We start from the raw sequence: 17,468 nt of genomic DNA on the forward strand, positions 1-17,468 counted from the left end.
ATCTCTGACATTTTGGTGAATTGGCTTCCATGGCAACATTCCCCTCTACATAATCTTTGATTAGTTATGTTGCTGATCCACAAGTCAATTTTGCGCTGTGATCTATTGATTGGCAAAACACACAAGATGATGGACGGAATGTTGCACAATGGCAAAACATTCACCCCCAGTCATAGTTCTGGGTTTAATCCATCGTTATGTTGCTCACCAAGCTACATATTGCCATGTCTGAACTGGGGTGGCTTGGTGAGCAAAATAGCGATGGATTAAACCCAGATCTGTGACTGGGGGTGAATGTTTTGCCATTGTGCAACATTCCGTCCATCATCTTGTGTGTTTTTCTGTTCACCTTATGTGGGGAGGGTATGCCCAGAAGTGGGTCCCGTGCTCACTACGCCAGTGGGGTCAAGCTATCCTGGCTAAAGACGGCTGATAGCCAGAAACCGGTCCTAGGATGCTTGATTCCGGTCCAGGGAAGACATGGCTTCGCAGTTCGGGCTGGACTGTTCTCATGAGGCACAGGGTCAAGACTGATTTGCATATGGTCATGTCTGAACTGGGGTGGCTTGGTGAGCAAAATAGCGATGGATTAAACCTAGATCTGTGACTGGGAGTGAATGTTTTGCCATTGTGCAACATACCGTCCATCATCTTGTGTGTTTTGGTGATCTATTGATTGAGCCTTTGTAGAACATTCTGTTATTCAGGGGCCTGTTACTTTGTTTTATTCTTTCACTAGACCTTACTTAGCTTTTGAAAATAGCTGTAAATTGTTGATGGTCCACTGAGCAGTTATGTTTGTTATCATCTCTTGTAAACCTTGTAAAGACTATATATAAAGTGCTGTGTTGCTGACAATCCTCGCTTATGCTATCAAGAAATATTGCATTAAAAAATAAAAGAAAACATGTCCTTAACTAATTGTTGTGCACCATGTTGATCAACAAAATACTCATTCATCTTTTAATTATTGCATAAAAGTTAATCTTTGCAGCCACTCTCAACTCCAGTATGTTAAAATCAAGTTTATTTCCATAATTATGTCCCCAAAATGGAGCATCCATTTTGACTTTGCCCTTCGTGACTACATTAGCACTGGATAAAGTAGAACTCTTTGTTTAGATTTCAGACTTTTCAGGAAAAGAAATGATGTAAGGGCACTCTCTGACACTTCTAACCTGAACAATGGTAGCGAAGGAACCCCAGTATATTAAAAATACATTTAGATTTAATTATGTTTACCAGAGCCGTGTTAATGTACTTTCACAGCAGTCCCCCATTGTTAAAGAGAGTACTGCAACATTACAAAATGTATAAGTAAGTTAGACTGACCTCCCACAAAAAGATAAAACTATCATCACATTATTTCATTCCATTTATAAATGATTTTTCTCTGCTCATGTTTCTCTCAATGTAGGCCTGATGGATAATTCTCATTGAAAATCATATAGAAAAATAAGAAGTTTCAAATTGTTTTTCACATACATTCATCCAATATTACTTGTACATAGAAATACAATCTTATACAAATTAAAGGTTTTAAGCAGAACAGCAACAAACACTTTGAAGAGGGAGAAGGCCATCATACAGGATGTGTACACCTCCATCCTGAGTTAAAGAGTGTAAAAGGTCTTTCTCTCTTCTCTCCTTGTCATAGTCCTATCATAGGCTAAGGCTGGGTGTGTGTGTGACATATTGAAAAATGGTGTGAGATACTTGACACTAACAACCAGAGCAAGCACCACTTATGCAATATATATGCCCAAAGGACTCGGACAACCGTCCTTGTGTTATTTAGAATCTTTGCTAAAGAGAACTCAATCATCAAAAAATATGAATCTTATGTAAATTTCATTTATGAGAACATGGACGCCCTCTCAAAACAGAAGTAACATATTTTCTTATCAGCATAAGCAACTACTGTAAAGGAATTGAAACATTTTCTTATACTGCTTGATAATGCAAGATCTATTCTAGGGGGTATTTAAACAAAATATTAAAAAAAATTATCATTATACCAAAATATCATGTTCATAATATCGTGATATAGAAATATCATCTGCGAGAATATCGTTGTCAAGAATATTGATTTTATGGTATGTAATATCACGTTGGAAAGTTTCAAAATCAATATATTTTGCAAAAATATAGTTGTTAGTATCTTTTTGAATTATTGTTATGAATTTAAGTCTATATTTTAAATGTATGTTGTATATTTTTTGTATAATTATTGTTTATGTGTTCTAATATAGTTGTTAGATGTTTAGTAGTTATTACAGTTTAGTTGATACATTTTTGTCATTTTTAGTACTGTAGCAGGGTATGTACAGGGTGGGAAGAAAATAGAATATAATTTGTTATTCATATTTTGTTTTTAATTAATATTGATTGTTTAATTGATAATTATGTTAATTGTGTAATTATTTTTTTAAGTTACATTTAAGGTGCGGGTTGTGGATTTTGTAGGGTTATAGAGTGGCAAACATATTAATTATAATTAATCAATAATTAATGTTTAATAATATTATTGAGTTGATGGATAACGAAATATGCAAATTGTGTGATATTTCATTTTTTTGGCGGAGTGTGTTGTTGGTTTTGTATGGCTAAAGGGTGAGTAGAAAATGAATTATAATAATAAAGAAAATGTTAATTTTAAATATTTATATATTGAATATGTTTGTAAAATGTGTAATTAAGATATTATTTATGATATCTATTACATGTGAGTTAAAGGGTAAGGGGTAGAACGTTAATTAAATATAATAAATGTATTATTATTTGATTATTAATATACATGTTGTAAAGCTGGGGGGCCTGCTTCGGTTACTAAGGTGAGGGACCTTACAAAGGTGGTTATAAAAGTATCCTAATGGGTGTACGCGTACACCATTCTAATCCGGTGTTAGAGAGGTTGCTCTAAGTAAAACAGTTGCAACGTGTTGGGGGTGCTTGAAGTTAACTCGTGCTCCGGGAACCAGAGAGACCGGGACGGGGAACCGCTGCTGTACTATCTGAAGGTACACAGGATCCAATAAAGGTTACAAAAAGGGATCCGTTTGGGACGAGACAGAGGAGGCAAAAAAAAAACCCTGTCAGCAAAGGTGGAAATTGACAAAACCTGAGAGTCCTATGATCGGTGCAAACTAGAGTAAAGCACGACAGTCCATGCATCCAATTTTCGGATGAAATAGACAACTGAAACTGTGTTCTTCGTCAAATGTGACCCCAGGGATACTCATCTGGTACCCATAAAATCGAATCTAATAAGAAAAAGAAGATTCTATGTTTTTAAATGATTCTGTCCTGAGGAAGGTGTACCCTAATAAACGAAGCACCGAAACGCGTTGACACACGGACTATTTTTATGTATAAGAAAAGAGAGGAAAAAGTTTTAGTTGTTGTATATTGTGAAATATGTATTTGTATGCAATGTTATTATGAATAATGGATGTAATCAATTCTTTATTGTCTGATGAACAAACATGCATTTATTTTAAGTCTGTTTTAATATAAAATAAATGATTACTAAGATATACATGTTGTAATTGCTAATTAAATATATAAATTATCAAATTAAAGTATTTAGCATTTTGTTTTTTTCAGTTTTGTTCAGATATATGGTGGAAAGGTAATTACATATAATTCTTTTTTTGTTAGTTTGATATTGTTAATATTGTAATTGATGTTTATGTGAAATGTGTAAATATTATGCATTTTTATATACATTTTAATTCTGTGTTATGTAGTATATAGAGGTAAAGTTTGGAAAGTTTAAGTAATACATTGTAAAATAGTAAAAAAAGAGATGTTTAAATAAGTAAATTATTTTTGTATGAGATAATTGTGTTGTGCAGTTTAAAATGAAATAAGGGCGGTCAGTGGAGGTCCCATCTACAGCCAGGATAGAGGTCTGACTGTCGCATTATGATGTGGTCGGTCGTACAGCAACTGTCGGGGCAACAGAGAGCCACCTGCAACAGGCTGAAGGAGCCCGTCGGGGTGGCAGTTGGACCGTAATCCCTTCAATGAAGGCATTGCCTGCAGCTGTACCGCCAAAGGATTTACGATGTCCATTTTCCACAGTCATTTCATGGCAGTCCCAGCGCCACGGAATGGCTGTCAGAAAGGGACTTTGGGAGCCCCAAGCAGAGCCCCTGTCCCCCGTGGGCCGCTGGAATGTATTGCCCCATGCACATTCATGCACTGTGTGCCAGCACCACATGGTGCCGGCACACGGTGCATGAATCTTCAAAAAGCTATCAATAACACTGCGATTTATGCTGCAGTCCTTTTCCAAGGCCGCAGCACATGCCACAGTGTTATTGAGCATTTTCTCTGACGCCTGTGCTGGTGGTCCCATTGTAATACGGTGGGTGGGACCTACGACTCCTTGTCGGCCCTATTCCCATTGCGATGGTAGTCAGTCATCGTAATGGGCCCCAGAAAAAGGTATTTTTTTAATAAAAATAATAACTGTATTATTTTATAAAATGTATTAAACATTGCAATAAATATTGAATTAATTTATTTGAAAAATATATACATATGTTAATATTTTTTCAAAGTAAATATCTTTGTTTCTAATGTTGCACAAAGTCCTGTGGGAGTACTACATGTTAGCAATTTATCACCCAACATTTTCCTTACTATTATAGTAATTTTTACCCCTCCGTAATTCAGCTCTTTCCCTATTGTTGCAGTGAGTGGAGTGGTAATAGTACATTTTACCCCCCTGCAATACAACACTTTTCCTACTGTTTCAATGATTGGAGTATGAATAGTGAATTTTATCCCTCCGCAATCTAACGCTTTCACTACTGTTGCACTGACTGCAGTGGGAATAATAAATTTCACCCCTCCGCAATCCAACACTTTCCTACTGTTGCTTACATTGGAGTGTGAATAATAAAGTATACCCCGACGCAATCCAACACTTTCCCTACTATTTTCAGATTGCAGTGGGAATAGTAAATGTTACCCCTCTGCAATCCAACACTTTGTTTATGGTTGCACTGAGTGGAGTGGGATTTGTAAATGTTACCCCTCCGCAATCCACCACTGTTCCTAGTGTTGCACAGACTGGAGTGGGAATAGTACATTTTACCCCTCCGCAATCCAACACTTTTCCAACTGTTGCTTAAATTGGAGTGGGAATAATACATTTTACCCCACCGCAATCCAATACTTTCCCTACTGTTTTACTTACTGGAATGGAAATAGTACATTTTACCCCTCTGCAATTCAACACTTTTTCTATTGTTGCACTGACTGGAGTGGGACTAGTAATTGTTACTCCTCTGCAAATCAACACTTTCCCTACTGTTTAACTGACTGGAGTGGGAATAGTAAATTTTACCCTTCCACAATCCAACAATTTCCCTACAGTTACACTGACTTGAGTGGGAATAATACATTATATCCCTCTTCGATCCAACACTATTCCTACTGTTGCATACACTGGAGTGAAAATAATATGTTTTACCCCTCCGCAATTCAACACTTTCCCTATTGTTACACTGTTTGGAGTGTGAATAGTACATTTTACCACTCCACAATCAAACATTTTCCATCCTGTTGCAGTGCGTGTAGTGAGAATAGTAAATGTTACACCTCCTGAGTCGAACATTTCCCGTTGCACTCCTGTTTTTGTTAGTGGCAGGACCAAAGGCCCCAGGTACGCTTGCTGCAGCCGCTGCCGCCACCACCACTCAGCTTGCGCCCGGACGCACATATTTCTTTGCCTTGGGCTCTCGCTTCGTGGGAGGCTCGTTGCAATAGAGTTGGTGGAGCAGGACCACAAGCCCCACGGACACTTGTGGCAGCTGCTGACACCTATCAGCCCACGCCCGGAAGCGTGTATTTCTTTGCCTGGGGCTCACACTTCACGAGATGCCCATTGCACTAGTGTTTGTGGGGGCAGGAGCAGAAGCCCCAGGTACACATGCAGCAGCTGCTCCTGCTGCAACCACTCAACCCGCACCAGGAGGTGAGTATTTCTTTGCCTGGGGTTCCCACTTTGTGGGAGGTCCAATGCAATAGTGTTTGAGGGGGCAGGACCGCAAGCCCAGGGACACTTGTCGCAGCCGCCACCGTCTATTTCATAAGAAAAGAAAATGGAAAATGGGTAAGCAAAAATTAAACTAGGGGAAGGGAAATGGATCCACCGCTATGCTCCACACTCAACTACACTGGACAATTCCTTTGCGATAGTGGTGGAGAAGTTATCAAAAGAAATAGACATAGCTGAATGACATTTGAGTTTGGGGGGGAATGGAGGGTACCTGAGCTGCCTACCCAACTCACAGACAAACAGAGAGCATGAGGATATTCTTTTTGCTGGAAGGGTAGGATGGGTGGGACTCGAAAGAAAACAATGAAAAGGGGATTGTATTGTGGTCAATTGTAGAGATCCATCACTGGCAAAGAAGTTAATCCTTAGTTCCCATTCTCAGTGGTTGACGGATGAGGGAATCAGCCTTGAACCCCTATGTTTTGTTTATGGTCATTTGAGGCCAACTAACATTCACACCAAGATCTATCAGAGAAAAACTGAGAATACTTTCTTTAATCCCTCCTGTCAATCGATATCTCCCGCTGACATGTCTAGAATATAATGATTGACGAAAGTAACAAGGGAGAATTGCCATTAACCATAGCCTTAATAAATAAGAACAATAACCCTGAATCACTTGAAAAAATATGCCCTCAATTTTTTGTTTGTTCGTTGGAACATTGTGTGAGCTGCCACAAAAGTGATGGACCCGGAAAAGCAAAACCAGGTTAATTCATATGACGTGATCTTACTTCAAAAAACTTGGGCATGTGAACTCTTTTTTGTGGATGGATATGAATCCCTGTGGAGGAGTACGAAGGGCACAAGGTGGCTTATCTATCCTGATTTGCATAACAAATGTATTCAAAACGATAGTCAACCACGTCAAGCAAAGTGGGATCCAGGTGATATGGGTGGTGCCACTCAGAATTGTAACTTTTTTTAGTTTAATTTTACAATGCAGTGGTAAACTTGGGCTGCCAAATCTCTGCGTTTTTCAAGGTATTGCACACTTTAAAAACTTGGCCTTTCAATTATTGCAGAGTTTTAATTTGGTATTAGGGGGCATTTTAATGCCAAGATAGGCCAACTTAATGTAGATGAAAATCCTTTTGTGAACGAAGTGCAATATAGCCATTCAGCTGATGCAGATGATAGAGGTAAGCAGTTGATAAGAGCCTTAGGTCTCACTGATCTCATAGATTTAGGTTTGCTTGTAGAACAAGTTTTAGTGGCAAGCCGACATTTATAGGGATGGGGCAAGGGGACAAAAATTGACTATATTTTTTAACAAAGTCAATGGGATGTCAGGCTAGATCAGGAGACATCATATCCACCAGTTATAGTGATCACAACTCCATAGTTTTTTTGTAAGTTTTTTTTTTGGTCTTCATCCTGCCAATTAACCTGTTGGCGATACTCACTTTCCCCTGCTAGAAGCAAGATGGGAATGGCGTCTTTCCAGACAAGAAATCTAGCTGTTTCCACTCCAACCCCTCTTACGCTTGACATGCAAAAATACAAAAGAGGGGGACCAGGACCGACAGCTATTTGTTGGCTTAATCATTGGACCCCATTCCTCTCGCACCACTCAACCAACATGGCCCATATCTTTTCCAGACTTTTAGAATCACATGCCATCTTTTTCTGACTTATATATATAATGTTGTTTTTACAGTCCGAGAAAAGGGGTGGGACGGCCGATTTCCAGGCTTTACAGATCTCTCTTCTTCCCAATAAAATAACATAAAAAATTAGCCTTGCCGCAGTTTTATTTGAGACCAGAATATTATCCTGGCCCAAGCCAAAAAATATAAGCGCAGGGCTTATTTCTATTCGGATTCCTGTTACATTCTTCAAAAATTCACATAAATCCATCCAAAATGTTGTGAATACTGGGCAAGTTAAAAGCATGTGATAGTCATTTGCTGAAGGGTCCTGACATCTTGAACACTCATGATGAGTTCCTGAAAACGTTGTCAGTTTCACCAGAGACCAATAAACCCGGTAAAGAGTAAAAAGATGGTTTCGCTTAAGGTAAGCCGGTTTGACTGTCTCACAGAGCAATGTAAATGAACTCAACCAAACAGACCTCAAATTAGTAGTATCTACATCATCACTCCAGAGTTTTTGGATACCCTGACTCATATCATCTTCTGATTCAATCAAAGTTTGGTACCACAAAGCTAACTCTTTTTTGATACTCCCAATTCTCATAGCTTGAATTAGCCAGGCATCATCCATCTGTTCCTCCCACAGTTGCCGAACCCACCAAGCAGACAGTTGATAGTATTTGAATCTGGTTAATTGACCACAAGTACATGATGTCAAAAATTCCCTGCTCATCAGATCCATACCTATTTTTAAATCTCCCCAACGAGAGATACCTGCTTGTTTCAATGGTAGGCTAAGTAAATCGTCTAAACATGCTGGAGTTCCTGGGGAAACCCAAATTGGTGAATAATCTGAGTAATATGAGGTTCCCAATTTTTTCCATATGAATACCCAATTGTTTAGCGTCTACATGAGAATTTTTAACCTTACTCTTTTAAAAAATTTCGTGTCTCCGACCTTGAAAAGGAATTGATCTTGTCCGTCCCCCAAATCACTAAGCAATGCCCCATACATTATGCCTAATGCAGAATCATCCGGCTTATTTAATAACATCCGAAAGTTATTCAAATGAAATACATGTGCCTGAACCCAAAGGTCCGGAAGGGCGAGACCGCCGCTCTTTAACCTTCTCCTCAGCCTTTTCCAAGAAATACGCGGACCTTTGGACGCCCAAACAAAACTTCCTATCTTGCCCTTTAATTTTGCTCGCTCATTTTTATCAAATGGGAGGGGTATGTTATTTAAAAGAAAAGTAATCTTAGGGAGTATAATCATTTTGATCAGATTTACCCTTCCGTATAGATTGAGAGGAAGATTAGCCCATCTGATCAATAATCTTCCAACCTCCTGGCTAATCTCCAGTTAACCCTGGGGAGATCTACTAACTTTTGTGTGATTATAATGCCGAGATATCTCATTTGAGTTTTCACTCCAGGGGTCTGAGAAGATTGGTTCCACTCCATTACCTCAGTCTTATCTCTGTTTACACTATATCCGGAGACCTTCCCAAATAAATCTGCTTTATCCCACAACTTAGGAATAGCCTCCATGGGATTCTGAGTATAAAGAATGAGGTCATTCGCCTATAAAGCTACTTTATCCTCAAGATTTTTATATCTGAAAGGGAGGATAGAAAGGCCTTGTCTAATTAAGGGTGCAAAAGGTTCAATATATATGTTGAACAACAAGGAGGTCAACGGGCATCCCTGCCTTGTTCCCCGCATTATACTGAACCTATCAGTTAATTCGATTTTGGAAAAGGGGGGTGGTGATGGACAGAGTTTCTGAATGATGCAGAATACTCTTACCAAGTCAAGAGATCATGGTTTTAATCCATCACCGTTTTTTAGCTCAATGCACCATCCCAGCTCAGAACCTGGCTATATGCAAAGTAGTCTGTTCCTGTCCCAGTGCATGCTGGGAACAGGGCAAACCAAACTACCAAGCCAATTCTTATACTGGGAAGGAAACAAGCTTCCGGGGTTCGGTTTCTGGCATCTCAGCCTTCTTCGACCCGGCTTGCTTGAATCCTGATGGTGCAATGAGCAAGGGACTCACGTCTGAGTATACCCTCCCACACATAGTGTGGATAAAGCCGATTTTGGAAAAGGGGGGTGGTGATGGACAGAGTTTCTGAATGATGCAGAATACTCTTACCAAGTCAAGAGATCATGGTTTTAATCCATCACCGTTTTTTAGCTCAATGCACCATCCCAGCTCAGAACCTGGCTATATGCAAATTACTCTGTTCCTGTCCCAGTGCATGCTGGGAACAGGGCAAACCAAACTACCAAGCCAATTCTTATATTGGGAAGGAAACAAGCTTCCGGGGACCGGTTTCTGGCATCTCAGCCTTCTTCGACCCGGCTTGCTTGAATCCTGATGGTGCAATGAGCAAGGGACTCACGTCTGAGCACACCCTCCCACACATAGTGTGGATAAAACCGATTTTGGAAAAGGGGGGTGGTGATAGACAGAGTTTCTGAATGATGCAGAATACTCTTACCAAGTCAAGAGATCATGGTTTTAATCCATCACCGTTTTTTAGCTCAATGCACCATCCCAGCTCAGAACCTGGCTATATGCAAATTAGTCTGTTCCTGTCCCAGTGCATGCTGGGAACAGGGCAAACCAAACTACCAAGCCAATTCTTATACTGGGAAGGAAACAAGCTTCCGGGGACCGGTTTCTGGCATCACAGCCTTCTTCGGCCCGGCTTGCTTGAATCCTGATGGTGCAATGAGCAAGGGACTCACGTCTGAGCATACCCTCCCACACATAGTGTGAGTAAAACCGATTTTGGAATAGGGGGGTGGTGATGGACAGAGTTTCTGAATGATGCAGACTACTCTTACCAAGTCAAGAGATCATGGTTTTAATCCATCACCGTTTTTTAGCTCAATTCACCATCCCAGCTCAGAACCTGGCTATATGCAAATTAGTCTGTTCCTGTCCCAGTGCATGCTGGGAACAGGGCAAACCAAACTACCAAGCCAATTCTTATACTGGGAAGGAAACAAGCTTCCGGGGACCGGTTTCTGGCATCACAGCCTTCTTCGGCCTGGCTTGCTTGAATCCTGATTCATCCAAAGTCACTATGTGTGGGAGGGTATACTCAGACGTGAGTCCCTTGCTCATTGCACCATCAGGATGCATATAGCCAGGTTCTGAGCTGGGATGGTGCAGTGAGCTAAAAAACGGTGATGGATTAAAACCATGATCTCTTGACTTGGTAGGAGTATTCTGCATCTCTCAGAAACTCTGTCCATCACCACCCCCTTTTCCAAAATCGATTTTATCCACACTATGTGTGGGAGGGTATACTCAGACGTGAGTCCCTTGCTCATTGCACCATCAGGATTCAAGCAAGCCGGGCCGACGAAGGCTGTGATGCCAGACACCGGTCCCCGGAAGCTTGTTTCCTTCCCAGTATAAGAATTGGCTTGGTAGTTTGGTTTGCCCTGTTCCCATCATGCACTGGGACAGGAACAGACTAATTTGCATATAGCCAGGTTCTGAGCTGGGATGGTGCAGTGAGCTAAAAAACGGTGATGGATTAAAACCATGATCTCTTGACTTGGTAGGAGTATTCTGCATCCTTCAGAAACTCTGTCCATCACCACCCCCTTTTCCAAAACCTATCAGTTAATTCTCCATTGACTAGAACTCTTTAGGTGCACTATAAAGCAACTGTAACACTTTTATTAAGTTTATAGGGAAACTATATGTTCTTAAAGCTTCCCAAAAGTACGGCCAATGAACCTGGTCGAATGCTTTAACAGTGTCTACTGCCACCATAGTTACTGGAAGATTAAAATATTCTGCCAAATCTATTATACCCAACATAGTGAAGGTGAGTTCATTAAGCTGCCTTCCAGGGATAAGCTCCCTCTGGTCTCCATGAACTATACTCTTTATAATCTTAGCAACTCTAGCTGCCAATATCCCAGTGAACACTTTATAATCAGTGTTTAACAGGGATATAGGCCTGTAGGAGTCTACTGCCAGCGGATCCTTATTTGTTTTCAAAATTGAGACGATCGTTGCCTCAGCCCAAGACCTGAGAGGGTCCTCTCCATCTATCAAGATCTTATCAAACAGCTCTTTAAATACTGATATTAAATTGTCCTCAAGAAATCGATACATGTCAATCAGAAGCCATCTGGCCCGGCCGCCTTCCCTGTCGACAATCTTCTCACTGTACTCGAATCTCTTCTTCACTTATTCCTGTGGCAAGATATACTCTTTGCTGTTAATTCAGGGAAAGAAACTCAACTCTACCCAAAAATTCTTTATTCTTTTCCAACCCTGGTACAATATCCTCTTTATATAATTTGGCCATATATCCATGGACTTCAGCCCCTATTTTGTACTTGTATTTAAAATCTGGCCTGTAGAACTCTCTCTCAGGGAATTTATATGATTACAAACTTTATCAGTTTTGGCTTTCCAAGACAAGAGCCGGCCACTTTTCTCCCCATATGAAAAATGTTGCAATTTAGTGACCTTCCATCTATTTATTATAATCATATCCAACGCTCCCCGGTATTCTAATTGAAGGTTCTCCAACTCCTTAGTAAGACCAGGGACCTCCCTAAAAAACTCTAGGGAAGCCCTCTGCAATTCGAGCTATTTAATTTGAATACTTTTCAACAGGTCATTCTCACGTTGCCTAGAGCTCCGCTACTCCGTCATTATTGATGTTCCCAAGGCCCTAGGAAATGCCTTAAACGCATCCCAAATAACCTGGCTTTTTGCTGACCTATTATTATTTTCTCGGATCTTGAATTGGACCTCCTCATCTAATAAGATTGTCCGGTCTAGGGTCCATCTGGTTATACCCCTTTTTTCCTGAAATCTCAAAGAGAGGCATAACGCAGAATGATCAGAGAGAGTAGCTGGGAGATGTTTAACCCTTTCAACTTCCTCCAACAAGCATTGATCTATTAAATAATAATCTATACGGGAATGGTGGCCATATTTTTTACTAAAAAAAGTATATCCTTTCTTATCCCCGATTTTAATTCTCCAAACATCGACCAATTTTAATTCTTGGATCAATGTTCTAAGTATAGCCAGTGTAAAGGAGTAATATATTTTAGTTTAGATGTTCTATCTAACTCAGGTCTTTGAACTAGATTAAAATCCCCTCCAATAATCACTGGACTATGGGTTAACAGAAGTTCAGCCTCTAATTTAATTAACGGATCTGGATTTTCCAGATTTGGGCCATAGTAGCTAATGCACACTAATGCCCTATTCTGAATTTTAATATTACCTAATATCCATCTAACCAAAGAATCGGTAAGATGGCTTTCCAATTTAATTCCACTATTTGATCTAATAATTATTGCTATTCCTCTTGTACTACCCCTTTGATTGGAGGAAACTACATCATGAACCCAAAACCATTTTTTGAGCTCAGCTAAACATTCGCTTTCTTCTAGATGAGTTTCCTGTAGGAGGATGACATTCGCCTCATCTTTCTTAAGGAACTCCATAATCCGAGCCAATTTTGTCTTAGATCTCATCCCATTCACATTCCATGAGCTGAAATGCACCAAATTCTTATCCATTTATATAATACAAGACTCCCTCCCAGTCGATATGCCAAGACATTCATTCAGTCTGTATTTAATTATGAAAACCAATAAGATCAAAAAGAATAATAAAGCCAAACCAATCTTAAATGGCAGATCGAGGACACTATTTTTCTATTTTTTTCTCCCAAAGCTCACAACACCCTGCGATGCCCCCACCCTCCCCCCACACCCCAGGGAACCCCCCCCTGATGATCTCTTAGGGCGAAAGCGCCTTTGAGATATTCCTATGCAGGTGAGTCAAATCCAGGTGCCTGTCTCGAATTAACAGTAACACCCATGCATCCTAATATGAGCTATACCACTTTAATGTCATATAGTCCTAATACATATCAATTCAAACCACATATAAGGTGAGAACTAGTATCTAAATGGGACCCATACTATTTATAAATTATTTACAACTATGTTATTTCGACTTGAACAGAGAGTGATTATTCTGGTCCTCCCATCTGTTTCAATAGTGCATCTTCTTTCTCCGGTTCTTGAATGCTATACATCTTGTTTTTCCACATAATATTTAGCATGGCAGGGAATTTCATGTGGACTTGCGCCCCCCCGGACCGGAGTTCATTGAGTTATTACCCCAACAACCATTGCCTCGCTGCTGTTCTTCTGTCCATATCAGAGCATATGAAATAGGTAGAATCCCCATACATCAATGACCATTATTTTAATGTTCTTGCTAAACTAGCTCCTTGATTGAGTAGGTGAAAAAGCAAACCAGTATCTTCCTCTGATTTTTTCTCCCTGGCTGCAACCTATAGGGGTCTCTGTGCACTCTCTGGAGCTCTTTCCCCCAGTCTATATCTGTTCTATCTTGGAATAGCTCCCCCAACAACTTGCAGACGAAACCTTTTATATCTGCCCCCTCTGCGTTTTCATTAATTCCAAGAAGGCGGATATTACTTCGCCTAGCTTGCAACTCCAGACTTTCCATATCCTGCTGTAATGCTTTGTTTCCTAGTTTGAGTCTCTCAATCTCTCTGAGATTAGAAGCAGTGGCCTCACCCAGAACCTTCACCTCTTCTTCCAAATTCTCTGATTGCATAGCTTGTCCGTCAATCTTCTGCTCCAAAATCTCCCTGGGGGATGGGGTCCCAAGGGACCAAAAAAGAAAGAAGAAGGGGGCCAAAAAGCCCACTTCTAAAAAAAAACAATAAAAAAGACCGGTATTGTGCCGGAGGCCCCGCCCCCTCCCAGCAATACTCTGCAAACGCGCCCAGTGGCGCGTTTGAAGTTGGGGAATTAATCCCCCTTCAATAATGGGGGTCACTGGGGGCCAACTAGCACAGCAGGTACCTCCAGTATGCGCCACAGCCCAGCCTTACAGAGAGGTGGTCCGAGGCCACGCCCCTTTAAACACCTCTCCGCAAAGCAGCTCTGTGCCACTTACTGGAGGTACCTGGTGGGCTACTTGAACCCCAGGGACCCTCAGGATTCAAGGGGACTTAATCCACCAACTTAAAACACACCACGGGGCACGTTTGCACAGTGGTGAAGGGAAGGGGCCGGATGTGTCATGTGGGCAAATACGCCCTATGGTGCATTTTAAGTTGGAGAATGAATTCCTCTTAAATCCTGAGGGTCCCTGGGGGATAACTAGCCCACCAGGTACCTCCAGTAAGCACCACAGGGCTGCGTTGCAGAGAGGAAGCCAAAGGTCACGCCTCTTTTTACACCTCTCTGCAACGCAGCTCTGTGGCATTTACTGGAGGTCCCTGGTGGGCTGTTGGGTAGCGGTCTCTGGGGCTGCAGGAGGGCCGCGTGCCCTCCCGCATATTTCCAACATAGCCCCGGTGAGGTGGTGGGTCTAGGGGCTGCGTAGTCCCCCGCGGGCCCCAACTAATATATTTTTGCAATGCCCCCGGGACCTGGCCCAACCGTGGGCCTCAATTAAATGAAGCGCGGAAGCGTGGGAGCCCGTACTTCATTTAAAAAAAAAAACATTTTGCCGGAATTCGTGACCTCAGTGCAAATGTTGCCGAAATTAAAAATAAAAAATGCTTTTTTTGGCCCTGGTGGTCCTTGTGGGACCCGCTGAGCAGGCCTAGGGGGTCAGGGTGTTTCTACCCTGCCCCCTTGTCTTGTTTTTAAACATTGTTTTCACTGCTTTCTTGTGACTAGGTTCTACAAGAAGATGATATTTTTGACAATGATATTTATATCACAATATTTTGGTATGGTGATATTTCCAGGGTCGATATTTTGTCAGTGAAACGATCTATGGACGTTAATTCATCAAAATGTCAGGATTAGCGGAAGTGCATCACATGCCCTTTACCACGTAAATGATGTTGCACAAAGTGACTGCAGATTATATTTTACCCAATGACATCACAAGAAGTGACATCACACGACCTCTGCCTGCCATTGTATGTGCCACTGTCTCCTGGATTAGTGCATTTTTTTAAAAAGATTTGTGTACCAGTTGTAAATGAAATACACTGTGAATCCTCACACGTATAACATACTAACCCTAGAGTTATCCTTTTTTGGCAAACATGATCCTCATTTTTCCAGTAGCAGACAATAATTTCTAGATAAAAATAGTCTGTTCTCATTGACACCTTCCTGCACAAAAGCAATCCTAGGAAGTACACAAACGGGCAGAGGTACACAGATTGATTAATCAAGAAAATGCCCACTTTCTATAAGTGCCATTTTCAAACACACAATTTAAAAAATACATTTACTAAAAGATGTGTTATTAAATTCTGTGTTCAGAGAGTCTAAACTCCAAATCTCTATCTCTTCACAATTGATAGTTACACTTGTAAAATGTCACCGGGCAGCTCCAATGATAGCCTATGGGAGAGACAGCCTTTCAATGGTGAAAAACGAAATTGGTAGTATTTACCTATCAAGACATGTAAAACACACCACTACATGTTCTACCTTTTACATACAGTGCACCCTGCCCATGGGGCTACCTTGGGCCTACCTGAGGGATGACTTTCATGTAGTAAAAGGGAAATGTTTGACCTGGCATGTGGGTGCACTTGCGAGGTCGATACGGCAGTTAAAAATTGTGCGCGCAGACAGTGAAGAGGCAGGTCTGAGACACATTTAAAAGGCTACTTGTGTGGATAGCACAACCAGGGCTACGGGCCCAATGGTAGCATTTGATTTACAGGCCCAGAGTGCACTTTACTAGAAGTTTACTAATAAATCAAATATGCCAATCATGGATAACCAATCATAATCACAATTTACACATAGAACATATGCACGTTAGCTCTGACCAGCAGTGGTAAAGTGGCCAGAGTCCTAAACCACCAAAAAAAGGTCAGGTCTAACAATAACATAACATAACATAACATAACATAACATATAATAGCATAACAACATAACATAAATCTTTCACCTCACATTCTGCCAGGTATGTATGGTAGATCTGCGGCTGCATGTTTCAGCATGGAATCTCTGTTCATTTGCTATTAATGATAGCAAATTGCTCACCAACATTACTATGGCATTGTAGTACATTCTCTATCCTTATCGTGCAGACCTGCAAATAGCATTAAACAATTATGGCTGTTCTTTGTTGAGGTTTGATTATGTGCGATTAGTATTACATTTTCCAATGTTTCCTTTGGAAGTGGTTTGTGGTTCTGCCAGGTATACACCTGCAAAATTTCTTCGAATTACCGATTTCCACTTTTAGGCTTTGAAACATTGTTGATATTTCTCACATCTGACCACACAGCATCCATTTAGTTTGTATAGCCTCTTAAAAGTAGCTTCTGTTGAAAGTAATTTGTATTGCATGAAGTTATTTTACATCATTAAAACAGCCAAACTTCATTAACGCATTAGTACTTTGCACATTACTAATTCATCCTGGTTTGAAATGTATTTAAATTATGTGAGGATTTTTGCATTCCGACTGCTCATGTTTACTTTCCTCAAAGCAGTTTAAATGCAATGCATGTCGCATCGGAAACTCGTACTTTCCAGAGATTTTATCTTTCAGAAGGATGAACACATAAACTCATGAATGAGCATTTAAAATGTTATTTATGCACTTGCGCATCATCTGTCAAATGCAAATTACAGTAATTAACTTATTTCTACTCACAGTTGTTCTACAGGGAAACTGGAGCACATTACTGAAGAGAGAAGATAAAATAGCTCTAGCAGCTCAAGCAGTAAGTTTTCTCAAAGTGTCTTTTTTGGCTGATTTGATAACTTTCAAC

This window comes from Lissotriton helveticus, chromosome 6 (assembly GCF_964261635.1).
Source record: "Lissotriton helveticus chromosome 6, aLisHel1.1, whole genome shotgun sequence".
In the NCBI taxonomy this organism is placed as follows: Eukaryota; Metazoa; Chordata; class Amphibia; order Caudata; family Salamandridae; genus Lissotriton; species Lissotriton helveticus.